This window comes from Schistocerca cancellata, chromosome 3 (genome assembly GCF_023864275.1).
Source record: "Schistocerca cancellata isolate TAMUIC-IGC-003103 chromosome 3, iqSchCanc2.1, whole genome shotgun sequence".
NCBI classification, from domain to species: domain Eukaryota; kingdom Metazoa; phylum Arthropoda; class Insecta; order Orthoptera; family Acrididae; genus Schistocerca; species Schistocerca cancellata.
This window is the reverse complement of record NC_064628.1, coordinates 899738361-899759638: the sequence shown is the minus strand read 5'-3', so window position 1 is coordinate 899759638 and position 21278 is coordinate 899738361. Positions and strand designations below refer to the sequence as shown.

General features: G+C 42.2%; 1 protein-coding gene across 4 annotated transcripts in view; it reads right to left on the bottom strand.

Annotated features, from left to right (window-relative positions):
• Positions 1–21278, bottom strand: part of LOC126175973 (nuclear receptor coactivator 5) — a 156016-nt gene that overhangs the window by 28010 nt on the left and 106728 nt on the right. The gene's annotated exons all lie outside the window — the stretch shown is intronic.

Below are 21278 nucleotides of genomic sequence, written 5' to 3'. Positions count from 1 at the left end.
GTCCATATCAAACCCACAAACAAACAACAGTACCTTCACTTTGATAGCTGCCATCCATTCCACATCAAACGCTCCCTTCCCTACAGCCTAGGTATTCGTGGCAAACGCATCTGCTCCAGTGATGAATCCCTCAACAATTACACCAATAACCTGACCAGTGCTCTCCTCTCCCGCAACTATCCTGCAGACCTTGTCCACAAACAGATCTCCAGAGCAATACATTCCTCCCCGTCCAATAACAATGTTCCTACCCCCAGACCACACAGAAGCATCCCCCTTGTCACCCAATATTATCCTGGCCTCGAAAACATCAACAAATTACTCCGCCAGGGATATGACTTTCTCAAGTCAACCCCTGAAATGAGATCATCCCTTGACAAAATTCTCCCCACACCACCCAGAGTTGCCTTTCGTCGCCCCCCTAACCTCCGTAACATCCTTGTTAAACCCTACAATATTCCCAGACTACCTTCTCTACCCAGCGGTTCCTACCCCTGTAACCGACCCCGCTGCAAAACCTGCCCCATGCATCCCCCCACAACCACCTACTCCAGCCCCGCTACTGGTAAAACATACACAATTCAAGGCAGGGCCACGTGTGAAACTACACATGTCATTTATCAACTGACATGCCTGCACTGCACAGCCTTTTACATCGGCATGACAACAACTAAACTGGCTGAGCGCATGAACGGACACAGACGAACTGTCCGCCTAGGTGATGCCCAATACCCAGTAGCGGAGCATGCCCTCCAGCATAATTCTAGGCACCTAGGAACCTGCTACACTGTATGTGCCATTTGGCTTCTCCCACCCAACACCAGTCCCTCTGAACTGCGGAGATGGGAACTTGCACTCCAACACATCCTTTCATCCCGCCATCCCCCTAGAATGAACCTACGTTAAACAACCTCACTCCCATTTACTCTTCAGTCTTCTCCTCTTTCCCTTTCCGCTTTAGCCATTCACGCATCTTTTCATCCTACATAGTTGTGTTTATCTTTACATTATATACCTCTTTACTTCTGTATGCATCCTCTTTGGTTTGAAGCTGGCACAGTACTTACAGTAGAATATCTTTGGCTTTCCTCTGACAATCATGCCTTGTGATATTATTGGATTTACTTCTGTATGCATCCTCTTTGGTTTGAAGCTGGCACAGTACTTACAGTAGAATATCTTTGGCTTTCCTCTGACAATCATGCCTTGTGATATTATTGGATTTCAGACATTTTGCATATGAGAAAAGGACAGCCACCAAGCTGTAGTTTGTAATGATACTAAGCATGACAACACGAGAGTAAAAAAAAAAAAAAACGAAATCTGTTTATAACGTTCGCCTACACCAAGACGCGCGGCCAGCGTTTAAAAGGTACTTTTAAATACTATGACTCGCTGGGCGCAGATATTTAAAATCATTGCCGCAGCGCTTGATAGCAAGAAGCTGCGAAACAGAAGAAAGAACAATTTATCATTTGTTAGGAAAATTCTAGAGTCTTTATAGTTAGTTGTACTTCTGGTCGCCGATATGTTAACATGTACTTCATTACCTTTAATGTTTGGTTGCCGACTTGTTAAGACGTGTTGTGTAGCACCGCTACAAGTTTAGTGTGAAAAACCACGTTATCATCAAGAAAGAAAACGCTTTTGTAAACTTAGTGACGAAAAAAAAATACTTACGCGCACGCCAGGACATTTAATTTTTACAAAATATCACACATACAAAAGCAGCGATTGTTGGACTGATCCATGTATGAGAAAAACATAAAAATGTAAGTTTTGTATTCATTGTAAATTTGGTAATGTTTATAGTTTAACGCCTTTCTTCTTTGAGAATATACTTTTCCTCCACTATACAGAAAATCTATGCTTATTCTTTTCTTTAAATTAACCACAAATAATGTTTATGTTTAAATGAACTTTGTTACAGGTTCGCTCTTTATCGCGGTGTGTCGATTGTATTTGGGAGACCATTAACGTGTTCAGTTTACGATCTGACAATTTTTTTTACAAAATTTCACTGTTTTGCATTCATTTCCAATTTTTTTTATTATTCAAATAGGTCCCTTAGGTAATTTCATTGAAGAGTCTGATTGCGTGAAAGCAATCCGGGTTAAGAGGTCATTTGAGAAACTATTTTCACGCAATCAATCCGTACGTCTCCTAAACACAATCGAGAACCGACGCATCATCGATCATTCATTAATTTTTCTCTTTTTCCAAGTCGTACCAAGAAACGGCCAAGGAGAACTGCCGTGAGTACGCAATCTAGTGTTAAAAGGTTGCATTCTTTATCTTGTCGGCAAACATTGCCATGAATTATCAACATCAATGTCATATTTGGTTAAATGTTAAAAGCCAAAAAACCTTTTAACGCTAGAGCCTCCATCCTTGCTACCATCCCTATTTTCCTTTCCCTGTTGCTTCATAGCCTGGGTTGTGAGTAACTGAATCTCCTTTCCCTTCTTCCCTTTCTTTCCCCTCTCTCCTCCCTGATGAAGGAACATTTGTTCCGAAAGCTAGGAATGTAAATTTTCGGTTCTGTTTTATGTGTATCTATCGGCTGTACTGAGCTGAGGTAAGTACTGGCCAGCCCCTCTATCTCTTTGTTAGTATTTGTTTCACATCTTTATATGAGATTTTCCATTAATCATTTAGTATCCAATAGGTTGTAAGTTATACTAATAATTTTCCACTTCTGTTTCATATTGTAAATAAAAACCCGGGAAGCTACTTGAATTCCTGGCACCACAGTGGAAAGGACAGATATACTGCATGATGAACGCCGTAGACAGCTAACACAGAAAGTGAAAGCATCACGAAGTGTAGTGCTACGCTATTAAACTGTAACTGAACCACAATGAGTCAACAGATGCTCGAACATTGTCCACTCTAGTTTAGTGAAAATAAGCACTCACTGTACTCATGTATTAGTTGTTAACCTCAAGAGAATGTAATTTCTGAATTCTATCCTCTGAAGTGTGAAATGAACATTCACTTTATTGTTATAAGCAAATATGGACCAAACTTAAATATGCACATAAATGTTAATCTTGGTATTATGGAATGAAGTGACTGATGAACAAAGAGTGAAAAACTATTTTGAAAAATGATAAATATCTGATATATGTTTATAAATGTAATTTCAATTTATGTACTTTGTACGCCAGTAACATTATGTAAATGTCACACCAAAAATCACGAATATCTCATGAGGACAAGAGGATCGAGGTAATCCTTCGGCATTCCCTGTCTCCTCATGGGAGGCAATGTGATATTCGCTATTTTTGGCTTCATTAAAACAGCAAATAGTTAATACTTTCAGCTAGAAGGCAAATACTTGTTTATAAAGAATGATTAATGTATAATAAGGCGTCGCATAGCGATGGTGGAATTTCCTAAATAAAGTAATTCATCGTCTTCGGGCGGCAACATAAACAGAAAAATACGGATAGATATGCGATCCTTCACTATTTTCTTCGCTGGAGAACAAATGAAGCCTTGAGCACTATAGACTTGTACTGTTTTTCTTAAGTAAGACAGACGCAGATTTGTGGCGGTCTGATCTAATTTTTTACTAAATAAATAAAAACGTGTTCAGTCTAAGTTTGAGTAAAGTGTAACAAGAAGAACTGTTATAACTTATCGTGACGACGCACGAGCAACTCAAGAGGACAATGGCTATATAAAAGAGCACTCAATGGACATGAAACGGACATAAAAATCTACTGTCATTGTAGTACTAAGCTTAAGGTACGAATATAATAGAGGGAAACATTCCACGTGGAAAAAATATATCTAAAAAGAAAGATGATGAGACTTACCAAACAAAAGCACTGGCAGGTCGATAGACACACAAACAAACACAAACACACAAAATTCTAGCTTTCGCAACCAACGGTTGCCTCGTCAGGAAAGAGGGAAGGAGAGGGAAAGATGAAAGGATTTGGGTTTTAAGGGAGAGAGTAAGGAGTCATTCCAATCCCGGAAGCGGAAAGACTTACCTTAGGGGGAAAAAAGGACAGGTATACACTCGCGCACACACACACATATCCATCCGCATATACACAGTGTCCTATCCTATTCTGTTCTGTCCCATCCTATACATTCCCTTCATTTCCTTTTCCTCCTTGTGATTGTGTGGCAGCAGACACAGTCCCCTAATGTGGACAGCGGAAGATCCTTGGAAACCAGAACGACATTGATGCACATAGGCCTTACTGCGAAGGGATGGATAGCGTTCTGTAGTCGTGGTGAAGACAAGCTATCTAAGGGGTAAGGCCCTGAAATAAAACCTTGGCAGGTGTCCAGGCCATGAGGTGGCAGCCCCACCAGGACACTCGGGGCCTGTGGGCTGATAACCCGCACCACCAAAAAACACATATCACAGAAACTAAAAGGAGAAACAGCCAGATGGATCTTAAGGATATGACCTTTGGCCTGAAAAGGAAAACCCGTATCGGTTTTTGGAATGTAAGGACGTTGAGAGAGGCAGGAAGGTTAAGACAAGTTGAAAAAGAGATGGAGAACTATCGACTAGATATATTGGGACTAAGTGAAGTAAGGTGGCCAGAATCTGGGGAATTCCAAACACAAAATGGTGGAGTGTTGCTGTATGCGGCTCAGACTGGTGAGGACGCGATGCACAAGAATGGTGTAGGGCTCTTACTATCTAAAAGCAGCAAGAAGAGCTTACTGGAGTGGAAACCAGTCTCAGAACGGATAATAACCGCACGCTTTAAAACAAATGTGCGATATGTCACTGTAATTCAATGCTATGCACCTACTGAAATAGCTAAAGGAGAATTAAAAGATGCATTTTATACAGAGCTTAACGGAGTTCTTAGACAGATAAATTCTAGGGACATAAAAATTTTAATGGGTGACTTGAACGCTAAAGTTGGTTCAGAAAATGAAGGGCTTGAGCATATCACGGGCGTGCATGGCATGGGGATCAGGAATGTAAATGGTGAACTGTTGATAGCTACATGCGCTCAACATGCCCTAGTCATTGGAGGCGCATTGTTTCCACATCGTAACTGCCATAAGATAACATGGGTTTCTCCAGACCACATTACCGAAAATCAAATAGACCACATAGTCATAAGTCACAAGTTCCGACACTCTCTGTTAGATGTCAGAAATAGAAGAGGGGCAGACGTTGGAAGTGACCACCACCTAGTTTTGGCGGAATTCAGACTGAAGATAGTGGCAAATAGAACCAAGCTCAATCATAGGTGCAAGAAAATAGAGGTGGCAAGATTAAAAGACCAACAGATCAAAGAAACATTTGCCCTTGAACTACAAAACAGATTCCAGGTCCTCTCTGAAGAAAACTTTATGGAAGAGGGAATTGAATCGTGCTGGCAAAAAATCAAGAACTGTTATTTAGATATGGGAGAAAAAATCCTAGGATTTAAGGCACATCAAAGGAAGGAATGGATCTCCGATGCTACGTGGAATGAAATCAGCCACAGGAAAGAACTAAAACTTAAGTTAAATTTTTGTAAGACAAGAGCGCAGAAGAGCGAAGCGCATAAAGAATACATGGAGGCAAACAAAAAAGTGAAAACATTGCTACGTCGAGATAAAAGGAAATGGATAGATGAGCAAGCAAAATTAGCAGAAGAGGCAGCAAGACAAGGAAATATGAAAGACCTCTACAACATTACCAAACGGTTGTCAATGAAGAACTTCAGACATGAAGGACCAGTTAAGAACAAAAATGGTGTGATGCTTACAACTCAACAGGCACAGCTACAGAGATGGGAGGAGCACTTCAGGGAACTGTTAAATTGTGAAGACAACCAAGAGAAACAAGTACGAGATGTTCCAGAGAAAGTCGAAGAAGACCAAAATATAAATTTGCAGTGCCCCACAATGGACGAAATTAGGATTGCCTTGAAAACACTAAAAAATACAAAGGCTCCAGGCCTAGACAACATAGCACCGGAGCTCTTAAAAGCCGATACTGAAAGTACTGTTAAAATGCTCCATTCTTTGCTGAAGCATATTTGGCTTGAAGAGAAATCTCCAAAGGAGTGGAAAAATGGCTTGGTGGTAAAGCTCCCAAAAAAGGGAAATTTGTCAGACTGTAACAACTGGCGTGGTATTACATTGTTGTCAGTGCCCAGTAAGGTCCTCACCAGAATTATTTTAAACAGAATTAAAGAATCCCTTGAAAAGCGACTGCGTAAAGAACAGGCCGGTTTTAGGGCACAACGCAGCTTTGTTGATCTTATTAACACTCTTAGGATCATCTTAGAGCAAAGCAAAGAATTCCAAGCAACCATGTACCTGGCATTCATTGATTTTCAAAAGGCCTTCGATTCCGTGAAACATAAAGTGCTCTGGCAGGTGTTGCGGAAGTATGGCATACCACAGAAAATCTTAAACATCATAAAAGATCTATATGATGGCTACGAATGCTGCATACTCCACAAGGGAAATATGACAGAGCCCATAAAAGTAACAACTGGAGTCCGGCAGGGTTGCATTTTGTCACCAACACTTTTTCTACTCATTCTAGACTCTGTTATGAGAAGAGTCACAGCAGGCAGGAGACGAGGAATCCCGTGGGGGATCCACGAACGTCTGGAGGATTTGGATTTTGCAGAGGACATAGCTTTATTAGCTCCAAGGCTGACTGATATGCAAGCTAAATTAAGCTTGCTGAAAGAAGAAGCAGAGACTGCTGGCCTCAAGATAAACACAGGCAAAACAAAGGAAATGAGAGTAAATTCAGGTAACATGGAGATGCCCCTGTTAATAGGTGAGCAGCGAGTGGAGACTGTCAACTCATTCCTGTATCTGGGTAGTATAGTGGCGGAAGATGGCGGAGCTGGAGATGACGTGAAAAACCGCATTAAAAAGGCAAATGCTGCCTTCATACAATTGTATCCAATATGGAAAAATAGGAATATCACATACAAAACAAAAATCCGTATTTTTAATACAAATGTGAAGGCCGTCCTGTACGCCAGTGAAAGCTGGAAAATGGATAAAAAGATAACAACCCAGTTACAAAGCTTCATAAATAGATGTCTTCGACGCATCATGAATATCTGGTGGCTAGAAAAAATATGTAATGAGGAGCTCTGGCGAATAACAAACCAGATACCTATAGAAGACCAGATACGAGAGAGAAAGTGGGGCTGGTTGGGGCACATCTTGAGAAAACCAGATGGAGCCATCGAGAAAAAAGCACTGGAATGGAATCCCCAGGGAACAAGGAAGAGAGGAAGACCAAGGGGCACATGGAAGAGGACAGTGGAAGGGGAAGCAAAAAGAGTTGGCAAGACCTGGGCAGAATTGAGGCAAATAGCCAAAGACAGAGACGGATGGCGAGGTCTCCTGGATGCCCTATGCCCCCATAGGGGCCAAAGGAATTAAGTCAAGTTAAGGTAAGATATATGTTTTAGTTATAATGAATATTTGTTCTGGAAATACTGAAACATTTAGCAGTGCTCATTCCTATCATCTCCTCAGTATTATTTTCATTTTAATTATGCATTTTGCTAAGATTACAGACGCCAAGATCAGCAGTCCAATGTGCATGTTACATTGATAAAAAGAAAACTGTTTCATCGTCTTCTTGCATCAGCTTTAATATTGAATTTCCCTTTTGTGTGATGTTGCAGTTGTTTTTTGTGCCCTTAAGAACCTTCTGGTCCCTTAGGAAATTGTTTTGTCATAACAATAACTTCACAACCGGGTATGATCGTACCTACGATCATGAAGTAATTAGAAAGACGATAATGCAATTTCTTAATCAATAGCACGCTAGTTGTGACTGCCTCAAGCCACGCAAAACTGCAAGTAAAAACTATTCACATTTCATAATGCAATATTTTATGACAATGGTCAATCCATGATTCTTACGCCATTTGTGATCGATAAAACAGTAAGCGAAATCTCAAACACCACAGGCCTACATTGATGTTTTAAGCACCTTCTTGCTTCCCACTGTTGAAGAGCAATTCGGGGATGGCGATTGCATCTTTCAACACAACTGAGCACCTGTTCATAATGCATGGCCTGTGGCAGAATGGTTACACGACAATAACATCGCTGTAATGGGCTGGCCTGCACAGAGTCCTGACCTGAATCCTATAGAACACCTTTGGGATGTTCTGGAACGCCAACTTTGCGCCAGGCCTCACCGACCGACATCGATACCTCTCCACAGCGCAGCACTTCACGAAGAATGGGCTGCCATTACCCAAGAAACCTTCCAGCACCCGATTCAATGTATGCCTGCGAGAGTGGAAGCTGTCATCAAGGCTAAGGGTGGGCCAACACCATACTGAATTCCAGCATTACCAATGGAGGTCGCCATGAACTTTTAAGTCATTTTCAGCCAGGTGTCCGGATACTTTTGATCACATAGTGTGTGTTACTACACAGTGAATATGGCAATATCTCTGCCTTGGGTAAGAATTTATAAATCTGTACTTTTCTTTCGATATAACGACGCTCTGCGTCATAATCATCATCATCATCATCATCATCATCAGTTATCTGCTATATTAGCAGGTCCTTTGCCTCTCCATTTTCTGCGATCCATTGCTTCCTTCTTAAGGCTGCTGTATGTTGTACCGTCCATCATGTCATCCAGTATTTGGAATCTCTTCCTTCCTCGCTTCCTTTTCCCTTCTACATAACCTTCTAAAACTGTTTTTATCAGTCCGTCATTCTTTCTTAATATATGCCCAATACAATTTCTTTTTCTTCTCTTTATTACTTCTAGTAACTGTCTTTTCTCTCCCACTCTTCTCAGTACCTCTTCATTTTTTACTCTGTCCATCTAATTTATTCTTTCCATCTTCCGCCATGTCCAGATCTCAAAAGCCTCCAGCCTTTCTCTGTCTTTTTTCCTCATAGTCCATGTTTCAGCGCCATATAGAAGAACACTCCATACTAGACATTTTATGAGTCTCTTTCTGAGTTCTCTGTCCAGACCGCTGCAGAAAATTCTCCTTTTCTTATAAAAGGCCTCTTTTGCCACTGCTATCCTTGTTTTAATTTCTGTGGTGCACTTCCAGTCGGTGTCTATCCTGCTTCCAAGATACTTAAAATTTTGCACCTGTTCTAGTGTTTCTCCATTCAGCACAATTTTTATTTCCTTATTTCCTCCTATTGCCAATACTTTTGTTTTATTTGTGTTAATTTTCATTCCATATTTTTTTCCGTTAGTTGCAATGGTGTCCACCAAATCCTGTAATTCTTTTTCCTCTGTGGCTAGAAGGACCATGTCATCAGCAAATCTCAAACACCCTATTCTTCTTCCTCCAATTTCTACTCCTTTGTCATCTAATGAGCATTGGTCAATCATATTTTCCAAGTACAGGTTGAAAAGAGTATGTGATAAACAGCATCCTTGTCTTACTCCTTTCCCTAGTCTGATCCAGTTTGTACTTTCTCCTCTCACTTTAACTGAAACTTTATGATTAAGATATAATGAGTTTATAAGTCTTCTGGTTTTCCAGTCCACTCTCTTCTCCCTCATAATAGTCGCCAGCTTGCCCCAAACCACATTGTCAAATGCCTTTTCTAAATCGATGAAGCACAAATATAGGTCTCTTCCTTTTTCAATAAACCTTTCTCCTAAGATTCGTAGGAGCCCTATTGCATCTCTGGTGCCCGTATTCCATCTAAAGCCAAACTGCTACTCGCCGAGATTCTCCTCTATTCCTTTTTCAAGTCTTTTATTAATTATTCTTAACATCACTTTGGCTGCATGTGAAATGATGCTGATTGTCCTGTGCTCACTGCATTTCTTGGTTCCTTGTTTTTTCGGTAATGGAATCATTACTGTTGTCAAAAAGTCCTCAGGCCATTCACCACTGTCATATATTTTATTACATAACCTCAATATTTCTCTTATTCCATTGTGGTTCAAGCATTTTAGTATTTCTCCCGGTATTGTATCTGTACCTACTGCTTTACCATTCTTCATTGCATCAATGGCAGACTTTACTTCTTCCATTATGACGGTCAGTCCTTTCTCATCACTTATACTGTTGTGTGATTCAAGTTCGAGAGTTTCTGGTTTGCTATTTGTGTCATACAGCTCTTTTATATATTCTTCCCATCTCTGGAGGACATCGTCACAATCTTTGTACACTACCTCTTCATCTTTACTCAAAATTTCCATAGTAGCACTTCCTGCTCTGTTTTGTTCCTATGTCATAGTCTTTACTCTGTTGTATAGTAAGTCGTATCTTCCCTTCCTGTCCAGTTCTTCAATTTCATCACATTCCTCTTTTAGCCATTTTTTCCTAGCCTGCTCTGTTTCTCTACGCAGTTCGTTATTTAACCTTCGGTATATCTTTCTTGCATCTTCAGTGTTCTTGTTTTTCAATTTTCTTCTCTCCTCCATCTTGGAAATAATTTCTTGTGTGACCCATGGTTTTTTTGACCTTTTCCCTTTTACATATCCTATATTTTGCTATCCTACTTTAATGATTCCTTCTTTCAGCATATTCCAGTACTCGTTGGCATTATCAGGTGCTTCTTTGTCTCGTAATGTGTTTAGAAAGTCCCGAGACAGCATTTCTTTAATTTGTTCTTTGTTGGACTTTATCTTCTCTAGATCCCACTTCTTCACCATTGCCGCCTTTTTCAGTTTTTTCATTCTTATTTCCATTTCTGCCATAAGTAAGTTGTGGTCACTATTAATATCTGCACCTGGTAATGTGTGCACCTTCTTGATTCCATTCCTGTATCTTTCTTCTACCAGTATAAAATCGATTTGGTTTCTGTATTTATCCCCTGGTGATTTCCAAGTGTAGAGCCTCCTCTTATGGTTTTTGAACCATGTGTTTGCTGCTATCAGCTGCCTTTCCCTGCAGAAGTCAATTAACCATTCACCTCTGTCATTTCTCTTTCCAAGACCATGACTGCCTACTATGTTTCCCTCTTTCCCTTCTCCCACAATGGCGTTCCAGTCTCCCATTACTATTTTGCAGCATTTTTTATTTTCGTCCATTATTCTCTCTATTACATTGTACGTTTCCTCTACAATTTGGTCATCATGTTCTGAAGTTGGCATATACACCTGGACAATCAGTAAATCTTTTTGTGCTCCTTTCAGCCTTACACCAATAACCCGGTCATTTGCATAGTCTACATATTCCACACATTTAGCCAATTCCTTTGTCATAATCATTCCTACTCCATTAATTCCTTTTACTTCTCCTCCTGAGTAGTAGAATACATATTCATCTGACTGCAACACTCCATGTCCATTCCATCTTACCTCAGCAACTCCTACGAGGTCCATATGATTCTTTTCCATCTCTCTTTTAAGGTTTTCTAGTTTTCCTGCTTGTAGCAGAGTTCTGACATTCCAGGTACCAATTCTCGTTTTGATTTTTTGCCTCCTTTCAAGTTGTCCCCCCCCCCCCCCCCCCCCCCCCCGAGATCCGAATACGGGACTATTTTACCTCCGGACACTGATTTAACATGAGAGGAAGCCATTTTTTGTGCATAAAATGGAGACTGCATTATGCAGGGAAGATAATCTGCGGTGGTATTCCGTTGCCTTCCGCAGTTCTGGAGGCCGCCCGTAACATGGGATACAGACGCCTTTTGCAGCCGCCCGCTCCGGGTCAGACGCTGCATGAGAAGTATAGGTTGGAAAATGAAAGACCCCTAGCCCTCAAAACCTAATAGTGTCAGGGTCGGAAAAGAACAAGAGCTGACCGAGGGTGGCCAGATAGGAAAGATAAAAGTGAGGAGCCTGGCATAAGTAAGTGGAAGCAATGCCAGGACTCAGCTCGGGGCCCCGTGGTCGCCAGCCACGTATCACTAGGTGTGACTCCCTGCGTCATAATACTTGTGCATAATGTAAATATATTTTTTGGTGATATGTTTATTCTGGTTAGGATTTTCAACTCTGCAGAAAATATTATTCAGATGGCATATGACTAAAGTGATAATATTTCATCACTAAAAGAATGCCCTAGCGCAGGATCAACATAGCTCATCTCAAACCAACACTTTTTCGACTTTTTTCACACCTTTATCTCTCCCTATATACTTTTATTTTTTTATTTTCACTTTAGTCTCATGTTACCCTTTCCACCTTCTAATACCATGTCAACCTCACACCATCCCTACAACGACCCCATTAAATTTTATTACATTCCCTCCGCAAACATGCCTTCACCCTAGCCAGATAATGCTCCCATATTTTATTTACTCAGGCTTGTCTGACATTTGGCATTACCCCCAAAGGCCTCACACTCGAAGTTCCCATCTCTGGCTGTAATCCTCCTTTCCATCAGTCCCTACACAAGTTCCAAACTGCACAATCCATAGCCCTCACTCGCCTAATCCTTCACCTATACATCGACTCAGCCAATGAACACACCCGTCAACTCCTATCCCTAATCAAAGTCCTCAGTCTTTCCTCTCCCACATCCACACCGGCTGTTCATAGCATCCTCCTACAGGCCAACCGCAAATTAGAACAGCATGCCACCCTCCACCTCAAAAAACTATCCAATCTCCTGGTTTCCAACCTCCGGAAAGGCAACTCACTCACCATCCACAACCTTTCCAACAAACCTCAACCTCCTCTCATTGCATACAGACCCAGTCTCTCCCATCTACTCAATCTCCCACTTCCAGCTCCACTCCCCCCCAACATCTCAAAATTCTAGCCAACACAATGTGGAACCACAACACCCCAATTCAGTAGTTAACCTTTCCTCCAAACCTCTCTCCCAATCCGAAACCTCTGTCCTATCCAAAGGCCTCACCTTCAGCCCCACTCCCAGATTCAACCAAACTGCCCTTGTCAAAGATTTACTGTCCTACACTTGTAGTCTCTGCTGGAAATATCACTTTGCCACGAAGAAAAATAATCCTGATCCCACTCCTAATGATCCAACTCCCCAAGAAACTATCCAAATTGAACCCTGCCTGGAACAGTTCCGTCCTCCGTCACAGCGGAACCCACCTCCGCTTCCTCAAAATCACACTCTCCAAACCTTCCAGGAATTTCTGACTTACAGCCTTGCCTCTCAATCTTTCTTGAAAAACCTTAATCCTACCCCCAACATCACCACAGCTGAAGCCCAGGCTCTCCGTGATCTGATAGCTGACCGATCCATCATCATTCTTCCGGCTGACAAGGGTTCCACGACCGTGGTACTTGGTCGTCGGGAGTATGTGGCTGAGGGACTGCGTCAGCTTTCAGACAACACTACATACAAAGTTTGCCAAGGTAATCCCATTCCTGGCGTCCAGGCGGAGCTTCAAGGAATCCTCAGAATCTTAGGCCCCCTACAAAACCTTTCACCTGCTCTCCTACCTTCTACCTACTTCCTAAAATTCACAAACCCAAACATCCCGGCCGCCCCATTGTAGCTGGTTACCAAGGCCCCACAGAACGTATCTCTGCCTACGTAGATCAACACCTTCAACCCATTACATGCAGTCTCCCATCCTTCATCAAAGACACCAACCACTTTCTCGTACGCCTGGAATCCTTACCCAGTCTGTTACCCCCGGAAACCATCCTTGTAACCATTGATGCCACTCCCCTATACACAAATATCCCGCACGTCCAGGGCCTCGCTGCAATGGAGCACTTCCTTTCACGCCAATCACATGCCACCCTACCTAAAACCTCTTTCCTCATCACCTTAGCCAGCTTCATCCTGACTCACAGCTTCTTCACTTTTGAAGGCCAGACATGCCAACAATTAAAGGGAACAGCCATGGGTACCAGGATGGACCCCTCGTATGCCAACCTATTTATGGGTCCCTTAGAGGAAGCCTTCTTGGTTACCCAAGCCTGCCAACCCAAAGTTTGGTACAGATTTATTGATGACATCTTCATGATCTGGACTCACAGAGAAGAAGAACTCCAGAATTTCCTCTCCAACCTCAACTCCTTTGGTTCCATCAGATTCACCTGGTCCTACTCCAAATCCCATGCCCCTTTCCTTGACGTTGACCATCTGTCCAACGGCCAGCTTCACACATCCGTCCACATCAAACCCACCAACAAGCAACAGTACCTCCATTATGACAGCTGCCACCCATTCCATATCAAACGGTCCCTTCCCTACAGCCTAGGCCTTCGTGGCAAACGAATCTGCTCCAGTCCTGAATCCCTGAATCATTACACCAACAACCTGAAAACAGCTTTCGCATCCCGCAACTACCCTCCCGACCTGGTACAGAAGCAAATAACCAGAGCCACTTCCTCATCCCCTCAAACCCAGAACCTCTCACAGAAGAACCCCAAAAGTGCCTCACTTGTGACAGGATACTTCCCGGGACTGGATCAGACTCTGAATGTGGTTCTCCAGCAGGGATACGACTTCCTCAAAATCTGCCCCGAAATGAGATCCATCCTTCATGAAATCCTCCCCACTCCACCAAGAGTGTCTTTCCACCGTTCACCTAACCTTCGTAACCTCTTGGTTCATCCCTATGAAATCCCCAAACCACCTTCCCTACCCTCTGGCTCCTACCCTTGTAACCGCCCCCGGTGTAAAACCTGTCCCATGCACCCTCCCACCACCACCTTCTCCAGTCCTGTAACCTGGAAGGTGTACACGATCAAAGGCAGAGCCACGTGTGAAAGCATCCACGTGATTTACCAACTGACCTGCCTACACTGTGACGCTTTCTATGTGGGAATGACCAGCAACAAACTGCCCATTCGCATGAATGGACACAGGCAGACAGTGTTTGTTGGAAATGAGGATCACCCTGTGGCTAAACATGCCTTGGTGCACGGCTAGCACATCTTGGCACAGTGTTACACCGTCCGGGTTATCTGGATACTTCCCACTAACACCAACCTATCCGAACTCTGGAGATGGGAACTTGCCCTTCAATATATCCTCTCTTCCCATTATCCACCAGGCCTCAATCTCCGCTAATTTCAAGTTGCCGCCACTCATACCTCACCTGTCACTCAACAACATCTTTGCCTCTGCACTTCCGCCTCGACTGACATCTCTGCCCAAACTCTTTGTCTTTAAATATGTATGCTTGTGTCTGTATATGTGTGGATGGATATGTGTGTGTGTGTGTGTGTGTGTGTGTGTGTGTGTGTGTGTGTGTGTGTGCGCGCGCGCGAGTGTATACCTGTCCTTTTTTCCCCCTAAGGTAAGTCTTTCCACTTCTGGGATTGGAATGACTCCTTACCCTCTCCCTTAAAACCCACATCCTTTCATCTTTCCCTCTCCTTCCCTCTTTCCTGACAAAGCAACCGGGGGTTGCGAAAGCTCGAAATTTTGTGTGTGTGTTTGTGTGTTTTTTATTGTGCCTATCTACCAGCACTTTCCCGCTTGGTAAGTCATGGAATCTTTGTTTTTAATATAAAGAATGCCCTTTTGTAGACATCCCTGATATTGTAGGTGCAGTATGTTTTAGATCAATTTCTGTACAGTCTTTTCATGTAACAAAATCGATCATATTTACCCTATGATAAGGGGCCCCTCAATATAAATGAACTCAGGGTTTTGAAGATACTTTTATATTTTTTTCTTATTTTTACCAAATACTGTCTTATCAAAATTACAAGTTGTGTTATTGACAAAAAATATCTTCAAATCTAACAAAAAAGCCAACATTATCAGTTTTACATTTATGAAAATTACTGGTTGCTTAAATTGCGGCATTAAAAAAGCAAATAAAAACTAATAAATTACAAGGATATTTACTTTCAAAACATCCCCCCACCCCTACCATCTAATGCAGGGCTTAACAACTGGCCGGTTTCGAGCGTGAGTACTCGCGTCTGCTCAGACACGTGCTCGCGAGCAGGTGCAAGGTCGCGGAGTAGGGAGGGAGGGAGGGAAGGAAGGAAGAAATGCGCGCGCACGCTTGAATAGGGCTGCAGCGTGCCTATTGAATTCGCGCCGACTGTGTAACGTTTTAAAGTACTAAGATCAGCTCAGATAACAGTCACTTCGCTGGTTAAGAATCATGTCAAGTCGCCGTTGTGTAACCCCAACCATGCTTTCGCAGTTCAACCCCCATTGGGATGAATTGTATCGGTTTACAGAAAAAGATGGTGTTGCAAAATGTTTAGTATGTCACAAAACGCTGAATTCTTTTAGGAAATTTAATTTGCAGCGACATTATATGTCGTACCACGCGAAAGACCACGGAAGACCAGATCGTGCACAGGAAGTTATTAAACTTAAAAGGAAGCTATCCGAAGAAGATCTGGACGACGAAGAAAAATCAACCGAGGCAGCTCTCAGAGTGAGTTACAAAATTGCTTCGCTTTTAGCAAAAGCCCTGCGCCCCTTCACTGATGGCGATTTAATAAAAGAATGTTTGGTAGTTGCAGCGGAACATTTGTGTCCATCTCAAGTTGAACAGTTTCGGATTGTGCCATTATCTAACATGACCATTATGCGTCGCATACAGGACATGGCAGACGACGTCCAGAGCCAGCTTGCAAATCTCTGTAAAGATTTTATGGCGTATTCTCTAGCTCTGGACGAAAGTGTTTATATCACTGGAAAAAGCACAGCTTGCCATATTTATTAGAGGAGGGAGGAGCTCCTCGATGTAGCAGCCATGAAGAACACTACAACCGAAGGTGATATTTTAAGTAGTGTTGAAGAAAGTGTTGAAAATATAGGATTGTCATGGAATTCTTTAGTTTCAGTGTCTACAGACGGTGCACCAGCGATGACAGGGAACAAAATCAGGTTTCATTGCGCTGTTGAAGGAGAAAATGCAAAAACTGAACATGCCGAATGAAATAAGGGGCGTTCACTGTGTGATCCACCAGGAAAAATTATGTGCAAAGAGTATCGCTCTAAAAAATGTGATGAGTGTTGTTGTTCGTGCAACCAATTATATAAGGAAGCATGGGCTACAACACAGGCAATTTAAAAGCTTTCTTGAGGATGTAGAAAGCCAGTATGGGAGCCTGCCTTAATATAGCGAGGTCCGCTGGCTTAGTCGTGGCGAATTATTAAATCAATTTTTTTGCTTATTAGATAAGATAAATATGTTCATGGAAATAAATAACATGTGTGTTCCTGAATTGAAAGAGCCTTCATGGAAATGTGATCTCGCGTTCTTAGCAGATTTAACTAGCCATCAGAATGCTTTGACCATTTCACTACAAGGTATGTTGTTTGTTGTTGTGGTCTTCAGTCCTGAGACTGGTTTGATGCAGCTCTCCATGCTACTCTATCCTGTGCAAGCTTCTTCATCTCCCAGTATCTACTGCAACCTACATCCTTCTGAATCTGCTTAGTGTATTCATCTCTTGGTCTCCCTCTACGATTTTTACCCTCCACACTGCCCTCCAATGCTAAATTTGTGATCCCTTGATGCCTCAAAACATGTCCTACCAACCGATCCCTTCTTCTAGTCAAGTTGTGCCACAAACTTCTCTTCTCCCCAATCCTATTCAATACCTCCTCATTAGTTACGTGATCTATCCACCTTGTCTTCAGCATTCTTCTGTAGCACCACATTTCAAAAGCTTCTATTCTCTTCTTGTCCAAACTAGTTATCGTCCCATGTTTCACTTCCATACATGGCTACACTCCATACAAATACTTTCAGAAATGACTTCCTGACACTTAAATCTATACTCGATGTTAACAAATTCCTCTTCTTGAGAAACGCTTTCCTTGCCATTGCCAGTCTACATTTTATATCCTCTCTATTTCGACCATCATCGGTTATTTTACTCCCTAAATAGCAAAACTCCTTTACTACTTAAAGCGTCTCATTTCCTAATCTAATTCCCTCAGCATCACCCGACTTAATTTGACTATCCTCGTTTTGCTTTTGTTGATGTTCATCTTATATCCTCCTTTCAAGACACTGTCCATTCCGTTCAACTGCTCTTCCAAGTCCTTTGCTGTCTCTGACAGAATTACAATGTCATCGGCGAACCTCAAAGTTTTTTTTTCTTCATGAATTTTAATACCTACTCCGAATTTTTCTTTTGTTTCCTTTACTGCTTGCTCAATATACAGATTGAATAACATCGGGGAGAGGCTACAACCCAGTCTTACTCCTTTCCCAACCACTGCTTCCCCTACTGCTACTACAAGGTAAAGATCTGCTAATTACTCATTTCATAGATTAAATATGAGCTTTCAAAATGAAATTGACACTTTGGGTGAGTCAGCTGGAAACAGGAAATCTAGCTCATTTTCCTAAATTATTATCCATGCAAGATGTTCAGAAAGACTGTGAACGTTATTCACATAGTTTAGTTGCCCTTAAGCAAGAATTTGATCAACACTTTCAAGATCTGACAGCACTAGACAGTGATTTTGAACTGTTCTCCTCTCCATATTCGGCGAATATTGAAGAGATTCGTCCTGAGCTGCAACTAGAAATTATTGACCTGCAGTGTGACAGAGAATACAGAGACAAATTTCAGAACAAGAAAAACATTTTGGAATTCTACAGACACTTCCCTCAGGATAGATTTCCTCGTTTGCACAAACTGGCAGCTACAATTATATTAATGTTCGGTTCCACGTATGTTTGTGGACCTGACGGGATACCAATGCGATTCTACACAGAGTACGCGAAAGAACTTGCCCCCCTTCTAACAGCCGTGTACCGCAAGTCTCTAGAGGAACGGAAGGTTCCAAATGATTGGAAAAGAGCACAGGTAGTCCCAGTCTTCAAGAAGGGTCGTCGAGCAGATGTGCAAAGCTATAGACCTATATCTCTGACATCGATCTGTTGTAGAATTTTAGAACATGTTTTTCGCTCGAGTATCGTGTCGTTTTTGGAAATTCAACATGGATTCCGGAAACAGACCCAACTTGCTTTATTTGTTCATGAGACCCAGGAAATATTAGATACAGGCTCCCAGGTAGATGCTATTTTTCTTGACTTCCAGAAGGTGTTCGATACAGTTCCCCGGTGTCGCCTGATAAACAAAGTAAGAGCCTACGGAATATCAGACCAGCTGTGTGTCTAGATTGAAGAGTTTTTAGCAAACAGAACACAGCATGTTGTTATCAACGGAGAGACGTCTACAGACGTTAAAGTAACCTCTGACGTGCCACAGGGGAGTGTTATGGGACCATTGCTTTTCACAATATATATAAATGACCTAGCAGATAGTGTCGGAAGTTCCATGCGGCTTTTCGCGGATGATGCTGTAGTATACAGAGAAGTTGCAGCATTAGAAAGTTGTAGCGAAATGCAGGAAGATCTGCAGCGGATAGGCACTTGGTGCAGGGAGTGGCAACTGACCCTTGACATAGACAAATGTAATGTATTGCGAATACATAGAAAGAAGGATCCTTTATTGTATGATTATATGATAGCGGAAAAAACACTGGTAGCAGTTACTTCTGTAAAATATCTGGGAGTATGCGTGCGGAACGATTTGAAGTGGAATGATCATATAAAATTAATTGTTGGTAAGGCGGGTACCAGGTTGAGATTCATTGGGAGAGTCCTTAGAAAATGTAGTCCATCAACAAAGGAGATGGCTTACAAAACACTCGTTCGACCTATACTTGAGTATTGCTCATCAGTGTGGGATCCGTACCAGATCGGGTTGACGGAGGAGATAGAGAAGATCCAAAGAAGAGCGGCGCGTTTTGTGACAGGGTTATTTGGTAACCGTGATAGCGTTACGGAGATGTTTAACAAACTCAAGTGGCAGACTCTGCAAGAGAGGCGCTCTGCATCGCGGTGTAGCTTGCTCGCCAGGTTTTGAGAGGGTGCGTTTCTGGATGAGGTATCGAATATATTGCTTCCCACTACTTATACCTCCCGAGGAGATCACGAATGTAAAATTAGAGAGATTAGAGCGCGCACAGAGGCTTTCAGACAATCGTTCTTCCCGCGAACCATACGCGACTGGAACAGAAAAGGGAGGTAATGACAGTGGCACGTAAAGTGCCCTCTGCCACACACCGTTGGGTGGCTTGCGGAGTATAAATGTAGATGTTGATGTAGAACTGTTCTCTGTAATGAAATGTAACAAGACGCGCCTGAGAAACGCATTGTCTGATCGAAATTTAAACTGCACGCTGCGCCTACAATGCAAAAGAACAATTACTCCGAACGTAGATGCAATTGTAAAGGGCAAAAAGTACAAGATAACCGAGAATCCCACACTTCAGTGACACCTTTTATTGTGTAACAGTTCACAAATTAATACGAATGTAGAGGCATACACTAAGATAATAAAATTACGTGGCACGTGTACATTCTACTTTATTTGTTTCATTTGTCGCAGTGATAATTCGTGAGTGATATCCCTGCAGGTGGCCGCGGATTTACATTGACTGGCGGCAGCTGTTGTGTGCCGCACGTGACTCTCCCCCCTCTCCGCTCTGGTCCGGTAGTGGGGGTAGCGTGCTCGCACTGCTCCGTACTCACGCCTTGCTGCTCACAGCTTGCTCCGCGAGCACGTATGTTGTGAAGCCCAGTCTGCGCGATCACATCATAATTATTGCCATTATCTTTCATTTCAAGTTTAGCCATTTTCATCACCCTCACACACACAAGACCATATTTATTTTAAAGGAAATGCCACCTTTATTTCGATAACTTCTTGGTTAATCGAGAAGCCTGCATTGAGTTTCTCCTGCACATACAGCACAAATAACTGCTTCAGGGCACGAAATCTTACCTTCTGAAGTCCCAGAAAAATTTTTGTGAAGAACTAAAACAAAGGAAAATCCAGGATGGAATAGTGACATCATCATGTGTGAGAGTTGCTGTGTGTGTGTGTGTGTGTGTGTGTGTGTGTGTGTGTGTGTGTGTGTGTGAGTGAGTGAGTGAGTGAGTGAGAGAGAGAGAGAGAGAGAGAGAGGAGAAGAAGAAGAAGAAGAAGAAGAAGAAGCAGAAGAAGAAGAAGGCAGCTTTTTGGCCGAAAGCTTGCTTACTTGTTTAGCAGTCTTTTTGTTGTGCCTGTCTGCAACTCAACATATCATGTAGAACTAGTATCCTTTTAAACACATTCTTCATCTTGTACTTACTTCATACAAACATTCACTTCATTGTCAGTGAATTTCCATACTGCCATGAACTTGTTTATAGGCTTTGCTTCATTAATGACTATTAACTCAAATGTTAGCATTGAATGGTCTATGCAAATCATTTGTGAACTCTTAGACCCAGTTACCACAATAAAGCCTTGGCTACGATTTGCATATATTGTTGATCGCCAAAATTTACTGTCGTTACAACTCTGAGAATGAAAGCTAATTAAACACTGCAGTTACTTTTACGACTGTTACTGCCATATATATGCTAAGATAAGAATGACAGGAAATGTAACTAAATTT